This window comes from Pongo abelii, chromosome 18 (assembly GCF_028885655.2).
Source record: "Pongo abelii isolate AG06213 chromosome 18, NHGRI_mPonAbe1-v2.0_pri, whole genome shotgun sequence".
In the NCBI taxonomy this organism is placed as follows: domain Eukaryota; kingdom Metazoa; phylum Chordata; class Mammalia; order Primates; family Hominidae; genus Pongo; species Pongo abelii.
This window is the reverse complement of record NC_072003.2, coordinates 81,953,911-81,978,310: the sequence shown is the minus strand read 5'-3', so window position 1 is coordinate 81,978,310 and position 24,400 is coordinate 81,953,911. Positions and strand designations below refer to the sequence as shown.

Below are 24,400 nucleotides of genomic sequence, written 5' to 3'. Positions count from 1 at the left end.
AGAATGGATCTCTTCCTAACACAGCTTCAAAATCACTAAAGCACATCAGGCTGATTTTCATCAAAGAAAGCCTTAAGCCAGAAGCCTGGATAAACTCCTTAAAAGCCTCTGTTAGAGTCACTTGCTGTAGAACATTCTAGAATGTTCTGAAATATTTTAGAATGCTCTAGAAAACTCTGTACTTATGGAAATGTCCCATATTGCACTATCCAATATGACAGTCACTAGGCACATGGGCTGTTGAACAATAGAAATGTGGCTAGTGTAATTGAGAAACTGAAAATTTAATTTACATGTACATTTAAGATGAAATAGCCAGACATGGCTACTATTATAATGGACAATGCATTTTTACAAATTATGAGTTGACTTTATTATACCAGCCTCTATCTCATACTTCCTTATTATCTTCAAAACACAATTGATCAGGAACAAAAACGTAATCTCAAGCTTCTAGAAATCTGGCACAGAGTATTCACCAAAGAACTGAATACTCCTTTGCAGTCAGGTGGGGGCTATGCGACTAGATATGGCCAAGGAACTGTGAGTGAAAGTGACATGTGGCTCTCTCAGGCTGAGATAATGAAGACTTAGTGTGCCTTAACACCCTTCTCTTCCCTTGGAGACCATGTGTTCCAGACAACATAACTAGAAAGATGTGAGAAGGCACTTCACATGGGAGATAAGCCTTGTTTTACTTAATCCACTGAGATGTCAGAGTTAATTGTTACAGCAGCAGCCTGTTGTATAGGCTGACTAACACATGGTAACAAAGAGAACACTTTGGATTCTTGACAAAATAAGATCAAGAAAGCAGCAGCAGAAGCAGAATTCAGAGGTGTGAGAAACCAAAGGCAACAGAGCAAGGTGAGCCAAAAATAAATTCCACTAACAGTAGCACTTATTTTTTTGCCTTACCCTGGTGGAGAACAGAGGCATTTTTACAATAAGCATCCTCCAGGTTCATGGTGGCAGGTGGTTAGGAATGGTAATCTCTGTTCTGTTATCATACAGCTTGCTTGTAAAGAAAAGTTGTCCACACTAAGCACCATTTTGCTTCTTTCCTTGGGAAACAGCCTTAATCCAATTATGTTACATAAGTGGAGATTATAAAACCTGCATTAGCAATGATTCTTCTGGCAGCCTGGTGTCCTGGGATCTGTCACCTGGAAATTGTTTAATGGGACATATGTGGACCTTTGGTATTGGGGGCAATGTGGGAAATAGACATTTATGGCTACAGCTTGTCAGACAGGACTTTTTTTTTGCTAGAGGCAATTTCTGATGGTGATGATGATTCTGCTAAGCTCCATCAGTTCTCTCTCTTCCCCAGCCTGAAAATTCAGTGCCCAGTTTGTCACCATTAGTTAAGATCCACTGAATTTTTTGCTAAAAATGTGCATTCATTCAACACATATTTACAGAATATCTTTTCTCCCAGATTTGCATGGCATTCAGAGATTTCTCTGTGGGAACTTCTTGGGTCAGAACATAATCCGCATATCCACTGTTATCTCCCAGACCCTCAATAGTGCAGGAAATCATGAATTGTAATTCTCAATGTCATGGCCTTGTGAGAGTTGTAGAGCCTTCAGGACAGCATACTACCATGTAGTGTTGGGAGCCAGCTCTGGGCCATGTAGCCCAGCTGTGAATTCTGGCTGTGCGACCTGCCAGTGCTGTGACTGTGGGTAAGTGAGTTATTTTCTCTGTGGCTCAGGGTAGTGAATACTGAAGGTGCTGCCTAAACCTCCTTGAATAATCCCCTTAATCAGTTGGGTGTGTCCGTGGTGCACCTACTTCAGCATGCTTTCACCTCATGCTCTTCTGAAGATCACCCATGGACTTCTGGAGCCACTTTGCTCAAACAAACAGAGAGTCTGGGAGTTTATGACCCCAGCGGCATCTGTGATCAATGACTCGTGCAGGAATATCAATGTCCAACAGCCTCAGCTATGGACAGGATAAAGTCTGCTGTGCAATTTACCTCCAGAGCTCCTGCACAGGTTCAAGCTGAGGCTGCGTCTTCACTCAAAATCTCACCCTGTTGTCCTGCCCTACTCTGTTTCTTTCACTCCCATACCAATTTCCTCGGGAAACACTTTCTCTTTTTTTTTTTAATATAATAATAAAGTTTTCATTTTAGAGTAGTTTTATGTACAGAAAAATTTGCAAAGATACTACAAGATTTCACATATACTCCACATCCAGTTTTCTCTATTATTAACATATTTCATTAATAGGATACATTTGTCACAATAATGGAATCAATATTGATAGATAATTATTAAGTTAAGGCCATACTTTATTCTCATATCCTTAATTTTCACCTAATGTTCATTTTTTGCTCCAGGATTCCATCTAGGATCCCACATGACATTTAGTTATCAAGCCTCCCTAGGCTCCTCTTCACTATGACATTTTCCCAGGCTTTCTTCGTTGGAGATAACCAGTTTTGAGGTATACTGGTCCATTATCCAGTAGGATGCTCCTCAGTTGAGATTTGTCTAACATGTTTCTCATAATTAAACTAAAGGTGTGGAATTGAGAAAAGAAGACCACGGAAATAAAGTGTTATTTTCATTACAATATATAAAGACTATACACTCTCTAAAGTTACTCTCCTCCCCCTCTCCATACTGTACTCTTCGTAAGGAAGTCACTACTTGTAGCCCACACCTAAGGACTAGGGAATTATAATCCACTTCCTTGCAAGTGAAGTATCTATGTACATTATTTGGAATTCTTCTGCATGGGAGATTTGTCTCCTGTTTATTAATTTGTTCAATCATTTGTTTATATCAACATAAACTCATACATATTTACTTTATACTTCAGGCTATACTACAATGTACACCAGTTTTTGCACAAATTGTTCTAGGTTGGGCCATTGAGAACTCTTTCAGGTGGATCCTGTGCCCCTCAAAATACCACCATCATTGTGCAGTTTTTACATTTTTATTTCCATCACTTTCTTATTTTCTGGCACAAGAAGCTGTGAAGCTCATTTGTGTAATGCTATCCAAGTCCTAGAATCAGCAATTTCTTCAAGGAGCCCTAGTTACTTTTATTTGAAAATTGTATTAGAAGCCAAGATCTGGGTGTTAGATGGCTACTGGGGTGTCATTACCCCTCAACTGACAGATCAATATTGACAGGTTATATTGGATTTTCAAACCCCACCTGAGAAGCATTCTACCAGATAATGGAGCAGTATACCTCAAAACTGATCATCCAAAATGTATTTTTAAAATATATATATCAGTATGTATGTATGTATGTATGTATACGCATACACATATATGTACATACATGCATACATGTGTACATACTTGCATACATGTGTTCATACATATGTGTACATGTATGTATATACACTAATCTCTGTATAAACATATATACACATAGCTATATATTAAGCCAAGCATATTCACCTTAATGTCTCTGACTCTAATTCACTATCTAATACATCATTCTAGCCATCTTTCCTTGCTTGTCCATAACCTCCAGCACCAATAGTGAGAAATGATGGCTTCTACTATCTGTCACTGATTTACATTTCCACTATCTAGGAATAGAGATTTCAGAGTTGTTAACCCATACTCCTATGGGAAACAATTTTATCAACTAGAGGACAGTGCTTATATACTTAATCTTACAGACTCCACTCATTTCAAAGTTACTTAGATCAGCAACTTTTTCTCGCAGCCCCTTCAGTAAAGTTGGTTTATACATTTGTAATACACTTAGATTCTTTTGTTACATTCTATATTTCATCTTGGGATCTTACAACTTCCTAAATATTTCCATTTGCATGCACCAAAGATCATTCTTTATACTATAAACTTATGAATTTTAATGAATGCATAGTGTCATATATCCACCATTAATGTACCATATAGAATAGATTCACTACTGTAAAAAACCTTTCAAACTTGACTTACACAGCCCTTTCTCCTTCCCTCAAACCCCTGGCAACTGTTGATTTCTTTTTCAGTATTATATTGGTTATTCTAGGTCTTTTGCCTATCCTAATAAACTGTAGAATTCTTTGTCAATGTCTACAAAATATGTTGCTTGAATTTGATTGAGATTGCATTGAATATACAGGTTGTGTTGGGAAGAACTGACATTTTAAAAATAGTCTTCCAATCTATGAATGCATAATATATCTCAATCTATTTAGATCTTCTTTGATTTCTTTTATCAGTGTTTTACAGTTTTCCACATATAGAGCTTGTACTTATTTTACTTAGATTTAAACACTTCATTTAAAAAATTTTAATGCTATTGTAAATGAATCTTATATCTCACAACTTTGCTATAGTCAGATTAGTCCCATGACTGATTTTTCTTTTTCATGGATTCTTTGGGATTTTCTGACAATCAGATCATCTGTGAATAAAGAGCTTTATTTTTCCCTTTCAACATGCATATCTTTTATTTCATTTTCTTGTCTTATTGCAGTAGCTATAACTTTCAGTACAATGCTGAATAAGAGTGGTAAACAACGGCATTCTTGCCTTATTCTGTTGAAGGACAATGTCCAATTTCTTACCATTAAGTATGATATCAGCTGTAAATAATTTGTATATATGCTTTATTAGTTGAACAAGTTCTCCTCTATTCCTAGTTTGCTTAATTTTTTATTATAAATGGGTGTTGAATTTTGTCAGCTGCTTTTTGTGCATCAGTTGATATTATATAATTTTGCTTCTTTATCCGATTGATATAATGGATTACAATGATTGATTTTTGAAAGTTGAACCAGCCTTGCATACTTACAATAAATTCTACTTGGTTGTGGTATTTTTTTTATAGATTTTTAGATTTTATTTCCTAATATTCTGTTGAGAGTTTTTGTTCATGAGAGATACTGGGTCTGTAGTTTTCTTGTAATGTCTTTATCTTGTTTTGGTATTAAGGTAGTGCTATTCTCATAGAATGTGTTAGAGAGGATTTCGTTTACACCTGCTTGAATTTTCTGTAAGAAGTTCTAAAGTATTGGTAACATTTTTTTTTAAATAAACTACATAAATCTAGTCTCAGTATCTGTCTCTGAGACACACAACCCAAGATGTTGCCTCATCTGTAAAATGATAATTATAATGACTTCTTCGTCATAGGATTGTTATGAGATCATACAAGTTAATGTAGCAGACGCTCTGAGCACCCCACCCAGGCCCCTTTACTAGTCAAATAAAGTTTCTATGAACTCTGGCTGCTAACAGCTCACAGCTGCTCTCCATTTCCATCATATGCCCTAGGAGGACAAGAACTGTTTCATCCAAAGGAAACGCCATTCACCAGAGGCAGCCCACAGTTCATGAATGGCAATCCCCTTGCTTCAAGTAGCAGAGACAACTTCCTGGGGCAAATTAAGGCAGGAATACCCCCATGGATCAGGCCAAGACTAGACTTTACCTGCGATTACATCTTTACTCAGCATTTCCCTTCCCTATCCTCATTCCCCTTTTCCCTCAGTTATTTCTTAAGGGCATTCTCTCAATAAATTGCATGTACTTGAATCCCTGATCAAACTTGACCTCTGGGAAACCAAAACTAGGGCAGTTAGCAAACAGAAGCGGTCCTGGGAAAAATAAACGAGAGTCTACTGTTGAGTCATTGCCAGCTGATGGACAACAAGGATTCACATGATTAGAACGATGTGGAATACTGATCACCCTGATGGGTGAGGAAAATGCAATTGCAGACTTTCACATGTGGTGAGTTGAAACAGGCTACCACCAGGTGCAGTAGCTCACGCCTATAATCCCAGCACTTCGGGAGGCCGAGGCGGGCAGATCACCTAAGGTCAGGAGTTCAAGACCAGTCTGGCAAACATGGTGAAACCCTATCTCCACTAAAAATACAAAAATTAGCCAGGCATGGTGATGAGCACCTGTAATGCTAGCTCCTGGGGAGGCTGAAGCACGAGAATCACTTGAGCCCTGGAGGTGGAGGTTGCAGTGAGCCGAGATCACGCCACTGCTCTCCAGCCTGGGCAAAAGAATGAGACTCCATCTCAAAAACAAAATGAAAACAAAATCAAGCAAACAAACAAAAAAAGAAACAGGCAATCAGTGGTAGGGAATGCACTATGTCATGCAATATCACTGGTGTTTGAGAGGTGAGGGGTGGGGGGAGTTAGTATGCACAAGAACAGTAGAATTGAGTGGTTGTTGCTAAAGACAACATTTATTGATGCTTTGACGAGAGAAAATGACAGAGAGAAAATGCATCTTCAAATCTCAGGAAAAAATAGCCTAGAACGTAACAAAAGGAATTCTTCAGATTCTCATCCGGATTATCCTATGATGCTCTAGGAAGCCATGCCACCTAAGCAGGTTTCCCCAAATGACCCCGTGGCCTTTATATGTGTGACATCAAAATTTCTAGCTGCTAAAGCAAACATATTAAAAAAGAAAATCAGTCAAGTCAATCATTCAGCCTTATGGACCTAAACAAAAAGGATATTGAAGAATCTTTGACTTTACAGCATGTGGGTTTTGTCAAAGAGATAGTTCCACTGTCATGGGGCTTACAGCTTTTCCCAATTCAATTAATTGGAACCTCACAGAAAAGCAAATGCTGTAAAATAAAAGACTCAAACATCTGGGACTCCATGCACAATCCAGTGGAAATCACTAATATGATGCAGTCGCAGCTTGTGGATGGGAATTTTAAGAGCATTTATTTCTAAGAACTCCTGCTCAGAGAGAGTGTGGCTTCTATTTATAGCTAGTGCACAAGTCAGGTTTAGGTGGTGGTTCTTCTTAGTATGCAATTTAGTGAGGCATCCCCAGTGTATTCCTTTGATAGAAATACATTTATCAAGCACCTCTTTTGGGCCAGACACTGTGCTGGGGTACAGTGGTGAACAAAGTAGACACTGATAAGTGTCTCCTCACAGAGCTTAAAGTCTAGCTTCATTCAAACAACTCATGGTCCAGCAAGACAGCATCACAGAGAAAAGTTGCTCCCGACCAGACATGTGACATTAAGTAAAAGGACACAGTCAGTCCAAGGTACCCTCACCCTCTTTGCTCCCTCTAGGGTTCTCCATTAGCCACCCAACTAGAAGGAGGGGGCCCAGGAGCCCCGGTGAGGCAGTCTGTAGCCTCCAAGGCACTGAGTAGCAAGAAGGGAGCAGAGTGAATCTCCAGGGCAATTAAAGATAACGGCACACAGCCATGACCCAGTGATGATGAATAACTATTATCTCAGCAAACTACTCCCCTCTAGCCATACAGGCTTCAGGATACTCTTACGGTGTCACTTGTATATAATTTTTCTCTCACTTAATTCTAAATCAAATAATCTGCTTTAATCGATAGAACTAATTTTTATCTTCCTATATACATAGCTTCTTGGAGGGTAATGCTCATTCCCCTTCTCCTTTTATGTGATCTAGTTCTTTGGAGAAAATTAGTCCCTTTGAGAACTCTCAAATTCCTCAAAGATCCTATTTAGCCTTTTGGTATAAAAATACTGTTAGAGATAAAATCTGTAAAATCCCAATTTTACTGCCAATTTGTGTTTGGAGACACTTTCATGTGAGAGCTCATGAGACTGTTGAAGAAAAGACAATCTAACAATGGTAAATATACGCCTAAAGAGTAATGGTGCATGATCAGAATTGTTATTATTAAGTGCTCACTTGGTACCTTCCAAAAGAGGAACTTTATCGCATAGGACAACCTTGACAGCAACATGTTCTAACAGTGAGGAGATGTTGTAGTAATACAATGTCAATGATATTAACAACAATAACATTGGAGTGTATTTTTCAAGTGCTTATACAAAGTGCCTGACACCATACTCAGCCCTTTATACATATTATTTTACTTAATATTCTATTGATAGCATTAATATTCATTTTATACACATCGCATTCAATACTCAAATTGCTTTTATTATTATAGGGTTTGTGTTTTGTGCATTTTATTGGACTCAGTTGATATTATTTCAACATTTTTATTCACATAATTTTATGCGTTTTTATGCCTTTTACCTAATACTAAAATTGTTATTATTCTAGGATTTTTATACATATTATTTTATACTTTTTATTACACGTACTACTCAAATTGCTATGATCATTCCAGCTTTACAGCCTAGGGAGTATGAGCGATCACTCAGAATCACGAAGCTGATGAGCAGTGGAGCTGAGCTGAAACAGTCTGTCTCTCTCTCTCCAACACAAATAAATTGCCTCCCTCTAACTGGAATAGCTGACGTGCAGAAATCCTCACTACATGCCAAGGCCAAGTACTGTGATAACTGTCCTTGTATGCACTTTCTGCATTTGATCTTCACTACAGCCCTATGAGGTGGGTTCTATTTTCAATCTCTATTTTGGGGATCTCAAAAATGGCACCCAGACAAGTTATGGTAATTAAGAGAGACGTCTACTATCCAGACATCTGCTAGGAATCTAATTCAGCTAAAAATAGAGGGTCTGGAGAGTTGCTACGTTGGAGACTGTTTCAACCTCTTGGCGCTGATGAACCAGTAAGGCGACCTGTGACTGAGGACTTAGCCTGGGTTTGAAAAGAAAAGTGTTAGTAGTGACAGAGGGGCAGTAGGCCATAAAAAGGTAACTCTACTTTCCTGAGATTTTTAATAATAAGGGAAGAAAAAACACCAGCACTGGAAAGCAAAAACAACAACAACAAAAACTACTTTCCTAAGAAATCAGATTCCTTTAAAAACGTGGTATCTGAGTCCCATGGTTGTAAGTGACAAAAAGTGACTCTGGCTTCTTGAGCAAACAACAACAAAGAAGATAAAAGTATAGCTGTTTACTTTACACAGAGAAAGTATGGGCATGATGTTTGGTAGGCTAAATAGTTACATGACATAGAAGGGCCAGAAGATTCTGAAGGAGGATTGCAGAGATGAAATCACAAACTACTCCAGTGAAAAAGAAAAGAATTGAAGCCAGAAAAGCAGCACCATGGCCCTCAGAAGCCATCAGGTCTGAAAAAGTCCAGTAACAAAGGCAGAGCATGTGATCAGAGACAAAGATGGGACATCCATGTTGACCTATAGGAATGGCTTGAGGCAAGGCAAGCCCAGAATGAATGTAGGCAATAGCCAAGGGAAAAAAAAAAACAAAAAACCAGGAATTCACAGCACATTTCCTGGACAGGACTGAGCAGGGAACTAACATTTGTTGACCTTGGTTATTGTGAGTTTAGGTTCTGCAGTCTGACAGAGCTGACTTGGAATCCTCGTTGTGCCACAACCAAAGCTAGTAACACTGGAAAGCTCTTCTCTCAGATGTCCATGGGGCTGACTTCCTTATTTCTTTCAAGTCTTCACTGATATCATCACCTTCTCAATGAGGCCACCCTGACCACTTCTTCCCTCCCCCGACCTATCTCCAGCACTTTCAGTCTCCCTTTCCCTGCTCTACTTTCATTTTTCCATAGCAGTAATTATCTTCTAATATATTAAATACATTTGTTATTATTGTATGTGTTGTTTATTGTTTGCCTCGACTTTCCACATATATGAGGGTAGGGACATTTGTTGGTTTTGTTCAAAGATGTATCCCAAGTGCTGGAATAGTACTTGGGATACAGTACCTGGCTTATAGTAGTGCCTAAAAAATACTCGCTCAGATTTCCCCATCTTTGAATTGATTGTTTTCCTGCTACTGAGTTGCATTTCTTATATATTTTGCATATTAACATTTTATTAGATGCATGATTTGCAAATAATTTCTCCCATTCCATAGGCTGTCTCTTCACTCTGTTGACTTTTTCTTGGTTGTGCAGAAGTTTCTAGTTTGATGTAATCCCATTTGTCTATTTTTGCTTTTGCTGCCTGTGTTTTATGGGGGTTAGATCTAAAAGAATTATTGCCCAAACTAACATCCTGGAACTTTTTATCCATGTTTTCTTCTAGTAGTTTTACTAGAGATGGGGTTTTTTAGTAGAGATGGTGTTTCACCATCTTGGCCAAGCTGCTCTTGAACTCCCGACCTCGTGATCCACCCACCTCGGCCTCCCAAAGTGCTGAGATTACAGGCATGAGCCATCACGCCCAGCCCAGATTAACTTTTTAATGTACTTTGAGATGACTTTTTATATGGTGTAAGGCAAGGGTCCAATTTTATTCTTTTTGATATCCAGTTTTTCTTTTTCTTTTCTTTTTTTCTGTGTTTTTTTTTTTTTTTTTTTTTTTTTTTGAGACCCAGGCTAGAGTGCAATGGCTTAATCTCGGCTCACCGCAACATTCACCTCCTGGGTTCAAGTGATTCTCCTGCCTCAGCCTCCCAAGTACCTGGGATTACAAACATGAACCACCACGCCTAGCTAATTTTGTATTTTCAGTAGAGATGGGGTTTCTCCATGTCGGTCAGGCTGGTCTCAAACTCCCAACCTCAGGTGATCCTCCCACCTTGGTCTCCCAATGTGCTGGGGTTACAGGCATGAGCCACTGCACCCAGCCGGATATCCACTTTTTCTAACAACTTTTATTGAAGAGACTGTCTTTTCCCTAGTATGTGTTCTTGGTATCTTTGTCAAAAAATCTATTGACCATTAATGTCTGGATTTATTTCTGGACTTTCTATTCTGTTCCATTGGTCTATGTGTATGTTTTCATGCCAGTACCATGCCATTTTCATTACTATAGCTTTGTAGTATATTTTAAGGTCAGGTAATGTGATGCTTCAAAACTTCTTTGGCTCTTCAGGATCTTTTGTGATTCCATATAAATTTTAGAATTTTTTTTTCTACTTCTGTGAAAAGGGTCATTGGAATGTTAATAGAGATTGCACTGAATCAGGAGATCAGTTTAGGTAGTATGGACATTTTAACAATATAAATTAGTTCAATCCGTGAACACAAGATATCTTTCCATTTATTTGTGTCTAGTCCAATTTCTTGCATCAGTGTTTTATAGTTTTCAGTGTAGAGATCTTTTACCTCTTTGTTAAATTTATCTCTAAGTATTTTATTTTTTGTAGCTATTGTGAGAGTGTTTTCTTGCTTTCTTTTTTAGACAGCTCATTGTTAATGTATAGAAATAGTACTGATTTTTTTGTTGATATTGTATCATGCCACTTTGCTGAATTTTTATATTACCTCCAACAGTTTTATTTGTGGAGTCTTTAGGAGTCTTCTATATATAAGATAATGTCATCTCCAAACACAAATAATTTAAGTTCTTTCTTTCTGATTTAGCTGCTTTTTATTTCTTTTTCTTGCCTAATTACTCTGGCTAGGACTTCCACTACTATGTTGGATAGACATTTCTCAAAAGAAGACATAAAATGACCAACACATGTATGAAAAAAAAGCTCAATATCACTAATTATCATGGAAATGCAAAGTAAAATCACAATGAGATATCACCTCACACCTATTAGATTGGTTACTACCAAAAAGATGAAAGGTAAGTGTTGGCAAGAATATGGAAAAAAGTGAAACTCTGTTGGTGGGAATATAAATAAAGCCATTTATAGAACACAGTATGGGGTTTCCTAAAAAAAATAAAAATAGAACTACCATATGATCCAGCAGTCCACTACTGGGTATACATTGAAAGCAAATGAAACCAGAATGTCGAAGATCTATCTGCACTCCCATGTTCATTGCAGCATTGTTCTCAACAGCCAAGCTATAAAACCAATCTACATGTCCATCAATGGATAAGTGGATAAAGACAATGTGGTATATATACACAATAGAATACTATTCAGCCTTAAAAAAGAAGGAAACCCTGCCATTTGTAACAACATGGATGGACCTGCAACATTATGCTAAGTGAATTAAGCCAAGTACAAAAAGACAGAGGCTACATGATCTCACTTGTATGTGGAATCTAAAAAAGCTGAACTAAAAGAAGCAGAGAATAGAAGAGTGGTTACCAGGGGCTGGGGGTGAGGGGGGAATGGACTGCAGAGACGGTAAAAAGATACAAAATTTCAGCTAGGCAAGAGGAACACATTCAAGAATTCAAGAGATCTATCATATAACAATGCACTGTATATTTAAAAATCAGCAAATAGATTTTAAGCATTCTCATCAAAATAAATAAGTATGTGAGGTAATTCATATGTTAATTCACTTGATTTAGCTATTCAACAATGTATACATATTTCAAAACATTATGTTGTACACCATGAATATATACAATTTTTGTTTGTGAGTTAAAAAATAAATAATAAATAAAATAAATACTTGCTTAAGGGACAAATGAAGTTCCTTAATATATCTGTATGTTGCCTATAAACTGGGGGAAATTTTTACTATGTTTTATGAGAATTAAGTGAGATAATGAATGTTAAAATTTCTTGGCACAGTGTCTGCAAAAAACATTCACTAAATGTTGGTAATTATAGTTATTTTTACAGCGACTAATTATCTCATCTGATCCTCATATTAACTCTGAAAACTAATATCTTATAGATGACAAAACTGTGATCCAGGAAGATAAAGCCAACCATTCATTAGCTTAACCTAGCACCAAAGGGTCTCCATTTGTGGGAATGGGATAGAGAAGAATGCTAGAGAAGTGAAAAAGAGGTTCACGCCTCATTTTTTCCAAGCCTTTTCCAGTAGAGAATGGTTAGCCCTAGGCTCACTATCACAGGGATAGAATTCCCAAAACAATGATCACATATATTCAGTGAACATTTTGTTTCCTAATGTATTGATCACTAGAAATCCGTTGGGTTCACTAGCAGGCATTTGTACTATAAAATTGCATTTGCCTCCTTGATAATGTTACTTCAATGACAGAGGTAAGAGCACAATGTATCTTAATTCAACAGGGCACATAACAAGGCTCAGTGGAGGCCTTATGCACAAGATGGTGGCATGTAGTTCACTTGTTAGATTTATCATCTAAATCAAGGATTGATATGGTTTGGGTCTGTGGCCCCACCCCAAATCTCATGTTGAATTTTAATTCTCAGTGTTGAAGGAGAGGCCTGGTGGGAGGTAATTGGATCATGGGGGTGGACGTCCCCCTTGCTGTTCTTGTGATAGTGAATTCTCGAGAGATTTGGTTGTTTGAAAGGGTTGTAGCACCTCCCTCTTCACTCTCTCTCCTGCTTTGCCATGGGAAGACAGGCCTGCTTCCCCTTTGCCTTCTGTCACGATTGTACATTTCCTGAGGCCTCCTCAGCCATGCTTCCTGTATAGCCTGTAGAACTGTGAGTCAATTAAACTTCTTTTCTTGGTAAATTACCCAGTCTCAGGTAGTTCCTTATAGCAGTGTGAGAACAGACTAATACAAGGATCAGCAAAATTTTTCTGTAAAGGACCAGATAGTAAATATTTTAAACTTTACAGGCCATATGGTCTCTGTCACAACTATGACTCGATTCTGTCATTATAGAATTTCACACAATGAGGTGTGAAAGCAGCCACAGACAGTATGTACCACATAAATGTGGCTGTGTTCCAATAAAACTTTATTTACAAAAACAAGCTGCAGGCCTGATTTGACTCATGGGCCATGGTTTTCCAATTCCTGGCCTACATGGTTGATTGCACCCCTAAGTAAGCCATGGACTGAACCGGCAAAAGTCTCCATTACAGTGATATGAGGGAAGATTGGCTACGTTTATGAGTGATACAAAGCCAGAAGAAATATCCAATATGATGGATGACAAAGTCAAGTTTCAAAGTCATGCTGAGGAGCCAAAACTATTAGTCTAAATTAACTTATATTGTTATTTGATTAACAAAACATTATCACAACCAAGCTAAGCTACATTCTACCAAAAAATTAAAGAGTAAGTTGGATTTAGCAATAATTGCTCAAAAACAATCTGGTGTTGGCAATATGCTTCATGAATTATTCATTCACTAATTCATTCATTCATTCACTTACTCATTTAGTTTTCAACACTAAGTCTTAATTGTTTAGTATGATCTCTGCATAGTGCTGGAGTGGTTTTGATGATAAATAAAACAGCCTTAGTCCTTAAGGACACATAATATGGTCTATTGGACAGGACTGGTGCCTTTTATTTCATTCATTTATTCTTTTTTTTTTCCAGCAAATCAACATTACAGCCAATAATGTGGCAGGTCCAGAATGTGGTGTGGAAATGACAAAGGCAAATGAGACTTGATCTTTACTTTTCAGGAACTCAGGAAATAGTCTTGGAAACACACACACCTATGTAAACCAATAAATTACAGTGCAGCATGCTGTAAGCTGTTTCAGAAATACTAATCAAATGTTGTGAGAACAGAGAGGATGAAACAGCTAATTCACTAGGAGTCCATGAAACCCTAATATTTGGGCTGTTTTTGGGAAGTGGATTAGGAGTTTGACTATCAGACGTTAATGTATTATCCAGTGTGTGAGAAATGTTTGTGCCTGGTGACAAACAACTATGAATTCCTGTGCTTTGCTTAGCGTTCCAGTTAATAAAATTATCTGTTAGATCATAGGCAATTTTTTAAAGACAATATTTTCTTGATAATTTAAATGTTGCTTACAAATTTTACTATCAACCCTTAAATATTAATTATGCCACAGATACAAATATAATCTCTTAGCTTGGGTTTCTCCAGATGCATTCTCTGATAGGAGTTTGAGAATACACAATATATTTGGAAGTTGTAGGCCATTGGCAAAGGAATGGGCAATCAATTTGAGGAAAGAGAGTCAGCCCCTACGGGATGTGTTATCAAGCCAGTAGGTGACTAACAATCCTGTGAGGAACAGATGGAAAGCCATGCCTCAGAATTATCCTGGCCAAGAGGCAAGGGAGGTGGGGTTTCTATACCCCTACACGTGTGAGTCATTGGGTAGGGCTGTTGTCCCAGGTTGGTAATGAGGGCAGTCAATTCCAGGGCACTTCCAGCCCACCCTGTGCACATATGTGGGTGTGTCCTGGAAGCCTGTGGGTGGCCCATGGACAAAGATGCAGTTCACCCTCAGGGAGTCAACTGGAATGCACAAAAATAGGGATGTGAAGGCACAAGGTTAGAACATCAGCACCAGCAGGAGCTGCTATGCACACTACATCTGAGTCTTTCAAAAATTTTAGGCCCTTCAAGAGCAGACAAAACACAAATAATGCTTCCAAATGTACTAAAACACACTAAAACCAATTCTAAAATAGCATTTCATTGATTGTTTCATTATATGTATACTTGAACTTTCAGTTATCTAGAGTTATTGCAATGCAGGTTGTATTACTTCCTGGAGTTTTCATTATAATATTTTGACAGTTTCCTTGATTGCATGTATCATAAGCATACCCAAAGTATAAGAACAACTTCTCAGACCAGCTGAGGTTAAAAATCCCCTAAGGTAATGCAAGCCTGGCCATTAGGCTGAGTAAACTCCATTCAATACACCCTTATGATACAACTTCCTAGGTACAACTTTTCACATAGGTTTTCTTCTCGGCAACTTTGGGATCTCACCACAAACTGTGTACTTTGAACGTCTTGTTGGGCTGGTATTATAACTCTTTGCCTCTTATGCTGTCATTTTAATTTATTGCTCTGGTAGGCTAGCATTATTAAAAATCCACAAATTTATATTCAAATTTTATTATAATCTGTACAGCTTTCCAGAGGTTTCATCTCCTAGTAGATGAGCAATTGGGTCTGTGTACTTAGCGTGAGTCTCAAGGACTTTTGGCTAATTAATCATTTTGGAACATCTCCTTCTACTTGGTCATTTACACAGGACCATCAGTGCTGACCTGTCCTGCCTGAACTTTCAACATAATCTGCTTTGTTATTTTTGGAGTTATTTGACTTATGCACATTTGTCTAGCTTATTCTTTCTTAATTACTCTGATAGAAGCAAGTACATATGTCTATGTCATATTCAAGTACTTGATTGAAGAAAATAAAAATATTCATTTGCGTGAGAAGTGCCCTAGTTTTGTAATAAAAGGACAGACCCTGGAGCCAACAGCCTAGGTTCAAATTTAGGGTCCCCCCCTCACCAGCTGTATGGACTTGGAAAAGTCACTTAATCTCTATGAACTTCTATAACCTCATTTGTAAAATTGGATTATTAGAGCCTATTGGGGATTTTTTTGTTTTGTCTTATATGAGTTATTTGATGTAGGGCACTTAGCATGGCACCTGGTGATATGGGTTGGCTTTGTGTCTCCACCCAAATCTCATGTAGATTTGCAGAAGAGGGGCCTGGTGGCAGGTCATTGGTTCATGGAGGCAGATTGCCCCCTTACTATTCTTGTGATAGTAAGTTCTCATGACATCTGGTTGTTTAAACGTGTGTAGCACCTTCACCTTCACTCTCTCTCTCCTGTTCAACCATGTGAAGACATGCCTGCTTCCCCATTTGCCTTCCACCATAATTGAAAGTTTCCTGAGGCCTCCCCAACCATGCACCTCTACAGCCTGCAGTACTGTGAGCAAATTAAACCTCTTTTCTTTATACATTACTATATTAGTCTGTTCTCGGTTTGCTAATAAAGACATACTTGAGATGAGGTAATTTATAAAGGAAAGAGGTTTAATCAACTCACAGTTCCACAGGACTAGGGAGGCCTCAGGAAACTTACAAGCATGGCAGAAGGGGAAGCAAACACATCCTTTTCCACAAGACGACAGGAGAGAGAAGGAGAATCAAATGAAGGGGGAAGCCCTTTATAAAACCACCAGATCTCATGAGAACTTACTCACTATGCCAAGAATAGCATAGGAGAAAATGCCCCCACGATTGAATTACATGCCCACTGGGTCTCTCCCATGACACGTAGGGATTATGGGAATTACAATTCAAGATAAGATTTGGGTGGGAACACAGCCAAACCATATCATTCTGCCCTTGGCTCCTCCTAAATCTGATGCCCTCACATTTCAAAACACAATCATGCCTTTCCAACAGTCCTTCAAATTCTTAACTCATTCCATCATTAACTCAGAAGTCCAAGTCCAAAGTCTCATCTGGGATAAGGCAAGTCTCTTCTGCTTATGAGCCTGTAAAATCAAAAGCAAGTTAATTACTTACTAGATACAATGGAGGTGCAGACATTGGGTACATACACCCAAATGGGAGAAATTGGCCAAAACAAAGGGGCTACAGACCCCAGGCAAGTCTAAAATCCAATACGGGAGTCCTTAAACCCTAAAGTTCCAAAATGATCTACTTTGACTCCATGTCTCATATACAGGTCACGCTGATGCAAGAGATGGGCTCCCATGGCCTTGGGCAGTTCTACCCCTGAGGCTTTGCAGGGTATAGCCCCACTCCTGGCTGCTGTCACAGCTGGCGCTGAGTGTCTGCAGCTTTTCCAAGTGCACAGTGCAAGCTGTTGGTGGATCTACCATTCTGGGGCCTGGAGGACAGTGGCCCTTTTCTCACAGCTCCACTAGGCAGTGCCCCAGTGGGGACTCTGTGTGGAGGCCCCAACCCTACATCTCCTTTCCACACTGCCCTAGCAGAGGTTCTCCATGAGGGCTCTGCCTCTGCAGGAGACTTCTGCCTGTACATCCAGGCATTGCCATACATCTTCTGAAATCTAGGTGGAGGTTCCCAAACTTCAGTTCTTGACTTCTGTCCACTCACAGGCCTAACACCACGTGTAAACCACCAAGGCTTGGGGCTTGCACCTTCTGAAGCAATGGCCTGACACGTACCTTGCCCCTTTCAGACACAGCTGGAGCTAACACAGCTGGGACTCAGGGCACCATGTCCCAAGGCTACATAGAGCAGGGGGTCCCTGGGCCTGGCCCACAAAACCATTTTTCCCTCCTAGGCCTGTGGGTCTGTGATGTGAGGGGCTGCTGTGAGAGTCTGTGACATACCCTGGGGACATTTTCCCCATCGTCTTGGCTATTAATATTGGCTCCTTGTTACTTGTGCAAATTTCTGCAGCAAGCTTGAATTTCTCCCCAGAAAATGGGGTTTTCTTTTCTATTGCATCTTCAGTCTGCAAACTTTCCAAATTTTTATGATCTGCTTCCTCTTGAATGGTTTGCTGCTTAGAAATTTCTTCCACCAGGTATCCTAAATCATCTCTCTCAAGTTCAAAGTTCCACAGATCTCTAGGGCAGGGGCAGAATGCTGCCAGTCTCCTTGCATAACAAGAGTGACCTTTACTCCAGTTCCCAGCAAGTTCCTCATCTTTATCTGAGACCACCTCAGCCTGGACTTCGTTGTCCGTATCACTATCAGCATTTTGGTCAAAGCCACTCAACAAGTCTCTAGGAAGTTCCAAACTTTCCCACATATTCCTCCTGTCTTCTGAGCCCTCCAAGACTCTAGGAAGTTCCCAAATTTCCCACATTTTCCTGTCATCTTCTGAACCCTCCAAATGGTTCCAACCTCTGCCTGTTACCCAGTTCCAAAGCCACTTCCACATTTTTGGGCATGTTTATAGCAGTGCCCCACTCTCTGCAATACCAATTTACCATATTAGTCTATTCTCACATTGCTAATAAAGACATGCCCAAGACTAAGTAATTTATTTAAAAAAAAAAAAAAGAGGTTTAATTGACTCACAGTTCCACAGGGCTGGGAAGACCCCAGGAAACTTACACTCATGGCAGAAGGGGAAGCAAATGCATCCTTCAAAAGGTGGAAGGAGAGAGAAGAATGAGAATTGAGCAAAGGGATACGCCCATTATAAAACCATCAGATCTCATGAGAACTCACTCACTATCATGAGAATAGCATGGGAGAAACTGCCACCATGATTCAGTTACACTCCCACTGGGTCCCTCCCATGACACAAGGGGATTATGGAAACTGCAACTCAAGATTAGATTTCAGTGGGGGCACAGCAAACCAAATCAATTGCCAGTCTCAGGTAGTTACTTATAGCAATCTGAGAATGGACTAATACAGAAAATTGGTACTGGGAGGTGGAGCATTGCCATAAAGATACCTGAAAATGTGGAAATAGCTTTAGAACAGGGTAATGGGCAGAGGCTGAAACGGTTTGGAGGGCTCAGAAGAAAACAGGAAAAAGAGAGAATGTTCAGAACTTCCTGGAGACTTTTAAATTGTTGTAACCAAAATGCTGATAGTGATGTGGACAATGAAGTCCAGGCTGAGGTTGTCTCAGATGGAGATGAGAAATTTATTGGGAACCGGAGTAAAGGTCACTTCTGTTATGCATTAGCAAAGAATTGGAGGCATTCTGCTCCTGCCCTAGAGACGTATGGAACTTTGAACTTGAAAGAGATGATTTAGGGTATCTGGCAGAAGAAATTTCTAAGTAGCAAAAACGTTCAATATATGGCCTGGCTACTTCTAACAGTGTGTACTCATATACTTGAGCAAAGAGATGACCTGAAACTGGAAATTATATTTAAAAGGGAAGCAGAGCATAAAAGCTTAGAAAATTTGCATCCTGGCCATGTAGCAGAAAAGAAAAACCCATTTTTGGGGGAGGAATTCAAGCTAGCTGCAAAAATTTGCATAACTAAAGAGGAGCCAAATGTTAATAGCCAAGACAACAGGGAAAATGCCTCAAAGACATTTCAGACACCTTCATGGCAGCCTCTCTCATCATAGGCCTGGAGGCCTAGGAAGAGAGAATGGCTTCCTGGGCCAAACTCAGGGATCTGCTGTCCTCCACAACCTCAGGACACTGCTCCCTGTGTTGCAGCCACTCCAGCTCCAGCTGTAGCTAAAAGGGTCCCAAATACATCTCAGGCCACTGCTCCAGAGGATACAAGCCATAAGGTTTGGTGGCTTCCGTGTGGTATTAAGCCTGTGGGTGCACAGGGGGCAATATTTGAGGCTTAGGAGCCTCTACCTAGATTTCAGAGGATGTAGGGAAACACCTGGATGTCCAGGCAGAAGACATGGAAATCCTCTACTAGAGCAATCTGGAGAGGAAATGTGGGGTTGGAGGCCCCACACAGAGTTCCCACTGGGGCACTGCCTAGTGGAGCTGTGAGAAGAGGGCCACCATCCTCCAGACCCTAGAATGGTAGATCCACTGACAGCTTGCACTATGTGCTTGGAAAAGCGACATGCACTCAACACCAGCTATGAAGACAGCTGCAGAAGCTGTACCCTGCAAAGCCACAGGAGCAGGGCTGCCCAAGGCCTTGGGAGCCTACCCCTTGTGCCAGTGTGACCTGGATGTGAGACATGGAGTCAAAGGAGGAGATTATTTTGGAGTTTTAAGATTTAATGACCGCCCTGCTGGGTGTCTGACTTGCATGGGGCCCGTAGCCCCTTTGTTTCATTTGATTTCTCTTTTTTGGAAAGGGAATATTTACCCAATGCCTATACCCCCATTGTATCTTGGAATTAACTAACTTGTTTTTTATTTTACAGGTTCATAGGTGGAAGGGACTCACTTTGTCTCAGATGAAACTTTGGACTTGGACTTTTGAGTTAATGCTGAAATGAGTTAAGACTGGGGACTATTGAGAAGGGATAATTGTATTTTGCAATGTGAGAAGGACATGAGACTTGGGAGGGGCCGGGGGTAGAAAGATATGGTTTGGATTTGTGTCTCTGCTCAAATCTCATGTTGAATTGTATTCTCCAATATTAGAGGAGGGGTGTGGTGGGAGGAGATTACATCATGGGAGCAGATTTTCCCCTTGCTATTTTCATGACAGTGAGTGAGTTCTGATGATATCTGGTTATTTAAAAGTGTATAGCACCTCCCCATTCACTCTCTCCTGCTCTACCATGTGAAGACATGCCTGCTTCCCCTTTTGCCTTCTGCCATGACTGAAAGTTTCCTGAGCCCTCCCCAACTATGCTACCTATACATCCTGCAGAACTGTCAGCCAATTAAACATTTTTTCTTTATAAATTACCCAGTTTCAGGAAGTTCTTTATAGCAATGTGAGAATGGCCTAATATATTTGGCATGTAGTAAGTCCTAGATAAGCATTTGCCATTATTGTTTTTTCCATGAAGATAATGTCCCAACTCTCCCCTATTTATTAAAATCAACTGCAGCATAAAACATATCCTATGATCTTTGTCTTTTTGGTATAAAAACTACCTTACATGCTTTATAATAATTTTTCTCTACTCAGTAGCATTATTAACACAATCTTTCATGGATATAATCTTTCCCAATTAATTATAATTATTACTATTATTTTCCTATTATTGATGCTCAAATTGCTACCCCTTAGCTGGTGGGAGTTCCCTTAAGCTGGATTCTTTGTTCATACAGCACATTCCTGGTGATTTTGAAGCAACCTTTCTTTCTGGCAACAAGATGGCATTCCAAACCCATTCTGTCTTTTTTCCATTCCTAAATACATGGAATAAACAAACATCCTTGTGTTTTTTAGTGTAGTGTTAAATGAAATGTAGGTACTGGGGTTGGTAAAGGTGCTGGATAATGTGTGCCAGTTGCTGCTACTGATGAGCCATTTTTAGCAATGATAGAGCTATGTTATTTTAAAATCATGAGTTCATATTTATCTTTCTTAATACAACAAACTAGTTTGTGATATCCCACTTTTCAGCCAGGGTGGGGTTTTTTGATTACTACAGTTTTATCTTAATAGTACAAAGAAGGGTCAAAATGAGAGGACACGGAAGGCAAAGAGAACATAATATATAAAGGCAGAATAGCGAAGTGACAGTCTTCCATGCAGTCACTCAGGGATCCAAACATATATATATATATATATATATATATATATATCTTTTTTTTTTTTTTTGAGAGACAGTCTCGCTCTATTGCCCAGGATGGAGTGCAGGGGTGTGACCTTGGCTCACTGCAGCCTCTGCCTCCTGGGTTCAAGTGATTTTCCTGCCTCAGGCTCCTGAGTAGCTGGCAAACTTCTTCTATTTAGTGGCCCTACCATCCCCTGGGGCTGGGTGCTCTTCTCTAGATTTCCTGCATTTGACTTGCAGCTGAAGGAAGAGAGAGGGTGGAAGATCATGCATGGAAGGTTTTAATAGGGTAACTGTGGTCGTAGTGTTCATCATGTACACCCATTCTATTAGACTACCCTGAACATGAGCCCACCTAAATGAAAATTAAGCTGGAAAATGTAATCTAGCTAGGCGTCCAGGAAGAAAAGGAGCATGAGTAGTCTCTATTGTATAGAGCTGTGCCTGGTTTTGTTCCCTATATTTTTAGAGCCTTTTCGGCCCCACACCAGAAAGATTTAGGGCCTCAGTAAATACTTATTGAACTATTGAATAGTAAATGACACAAGGCTGAAAAAGTAGCCTGGGATCAGATTGCCTGGGGTCTTGAATATCACACTGCCTAAGGTGACCTTTCTTATATAGGTAGTGAGAGTCTTCCTATCAATAGTGTGCTGAGGCTTCCAGCAAAAACAAATGCAATTCAATACAGATAAGAGAGGACAGACATGAATTGAGGAAGTAGTTGTCTTACCACCTACAATATTTCACTCATTTCTGGATATCATCTGGTTGAAAGAACTTTAATGAATTAGGAAGCATTTGAAGGTCAACTGAAATAATAGAAGCTGCAAACTATGGCCTCTGAATGTAACTGGAAAAAATAATACGCTGTTCAAGCAAGAAAAGGGGAGACCCAGTAGGAGGGTGTGGAGGTGGCTGGGGCATGGAGACGAGAAGTCTCAAACCACCTGAAAATCTCTGGGAAGTCCCATAGCAATCCTAGAAAGACTTGTGAGGTAGAAGCCTTAAAAGTAATGTGGCTAGAATTATAGAGCATTTGCTGTTTTGTGACTGGCTTATTTCACTTAGCATCACACCCTCAAGTTTCATTCATGTAGTATATGACAGGATTTCCTTCCTTTTTATGGTTGAATAATATTCCATTGTATGTATATGCCACATTTTGTTTATTCACCTGTTCATAGGTATTTGAGTGGCTTCTACCTCTTGAAATATACTTAACTATAATACCACTTTAAAGGGTTGAGAGAGAAAAGGCAGGAAGGAAGGGAGGGAAGAAAGGAAGGACAGATAGACAGAAGGAAGGAAGGAAACTGAGAGTAAAAGGTAAAAAGGTGATGTTCTAGACAGCAACTAACAACCTACCCAAGTGGTGAAACTCTGAGATGCAGTGGCCCCCTAGACCCACAATGAATAGAGATCTGATCCACGCAAGCTTCATCCTTCTTGCTCCTCCCTTAGGGGCAATAATGGTTTTGAAAGGCTGCTTCCAAGATGCCCAAAGTCCTATGTGTCTGATGGCCTCCTTCTGCTGAGAGGTCTGCAACATGGGCTTTTGTGCACTCTGGATTCAGAATGTGAGTAAGTGCCCTAAAATGCTGACATGCCAACTCCCACAGAATTTCCAAGAGCTCCATTTCCAAATCCCCATTCTTTTCCTCTGGGATATTTCCAATCTGTGAATATGGAATGCAGCTTGTGATTATAAGTTCTGGTGTTGAGATCAAACAGACCTAGGTTTGCAAACTGGCTTCTGCCTTCACAATCTGTGTGTGTTTGAGGAAGTTAATTGATTTGCTTGAGCCTCAGTTTCCTTGGCAATGAAATGAGAATAATGTAAGTTCTCTCTTGGTTCTTTTCTCCAGATCTACTCTCTACACATTGACATCCTGCTGTCTCTCAGGGAGAGTAACCTACATGAACCATACCAGTGGTTCCCATCCAGGACAGTTCTCACTCACCTCCCCAGGGACACTTGGAAATATCTAGAGACATTTTTGCATATCACAAAATGCAAAACAAAAAAAAATGTACCCTGCAAAGCCACAAGAGCAGAGCAGACCAAGGCTTTGGGAGCCTACCCCTTGCATCAATGTGGCCTAGATGTGAGACATGGAGTCAAAGCTTTTCAGTATCTGATGGGTAGGGGCTAGGGATGCTGTTAAACGTACTGCAATGCATAGGATAGTTCTCTACAATAAAGAATTATTCAATCTTAAACGCCAACAGTTCAGAAGTTGATAAACCCTGGACTACCCCAGCAGGTTTTCTTGCCCTGTGGATTCTGGTTGACTTCAGCCAGTGGGTAAGCCTAGCAGGAATCAGCAGAGGAAGGAGAGGAAGGTTAAGCTATTGATTCCCACTGCTCCCACCCCAAGGGGTTACCTTAAGCTGGCTGTGTACCCCCATCAAAGGCCCGTGCTCTACCCGGGGCAGGCTCTTCTCCTTCTGGGTTCTGGCAACTGCTACCGCTCCTCATCTTTTTGGCTTAGGGGTGGTAACATCTCTGTTGCTACCTTTGTAAAGAAGGTAAAAAGTGAAAACGTGATGTTCTGGACAGCAACTAACAGTCCACTCCAATGCTGAAACCCTGAGATGCAGTGACCACCTGGACCCACAGTGAATAGAGATCTGATCCACCCAGGCTCCATCCTTCTTGCCCTCCCTTAGCAGCAATAATGGTTTTGAAAGGCTGCTTCTAAGATGCCCAAAGTCCTGATGGCCTCCTTCTGGGAGGTCTGCCACATGGGCTACTGTGCACCCTGGATTCAGAATGTGACTAAGTGCCCTAAAATGCTGACATGCCAACTCCCACAGAATT

At 40.0% G+C, this 24,400-nt stretch overlaps 1 long non-coding RNA gene across 1 annotated transcript; it reads left to right on the top strand.

Moving 5' to 3' along the window:
• Positions 1 to 202: 202 nt before the first annotated feature.
• Positions 203 to 23,799, top strand: LOC134760410 (uncharacterized). The gene is made up of 3 exons (XR_010137798.1): positions 203 to 508; positions 626 to 867; positions 23,445 to 23,799. It is a non-coding gene; the product is annotated as an uncharacterized LOC134760410 (long non-coding RNA).
• Positions 23,800 to 24,400: the final 601 nt, after the last annotated feature.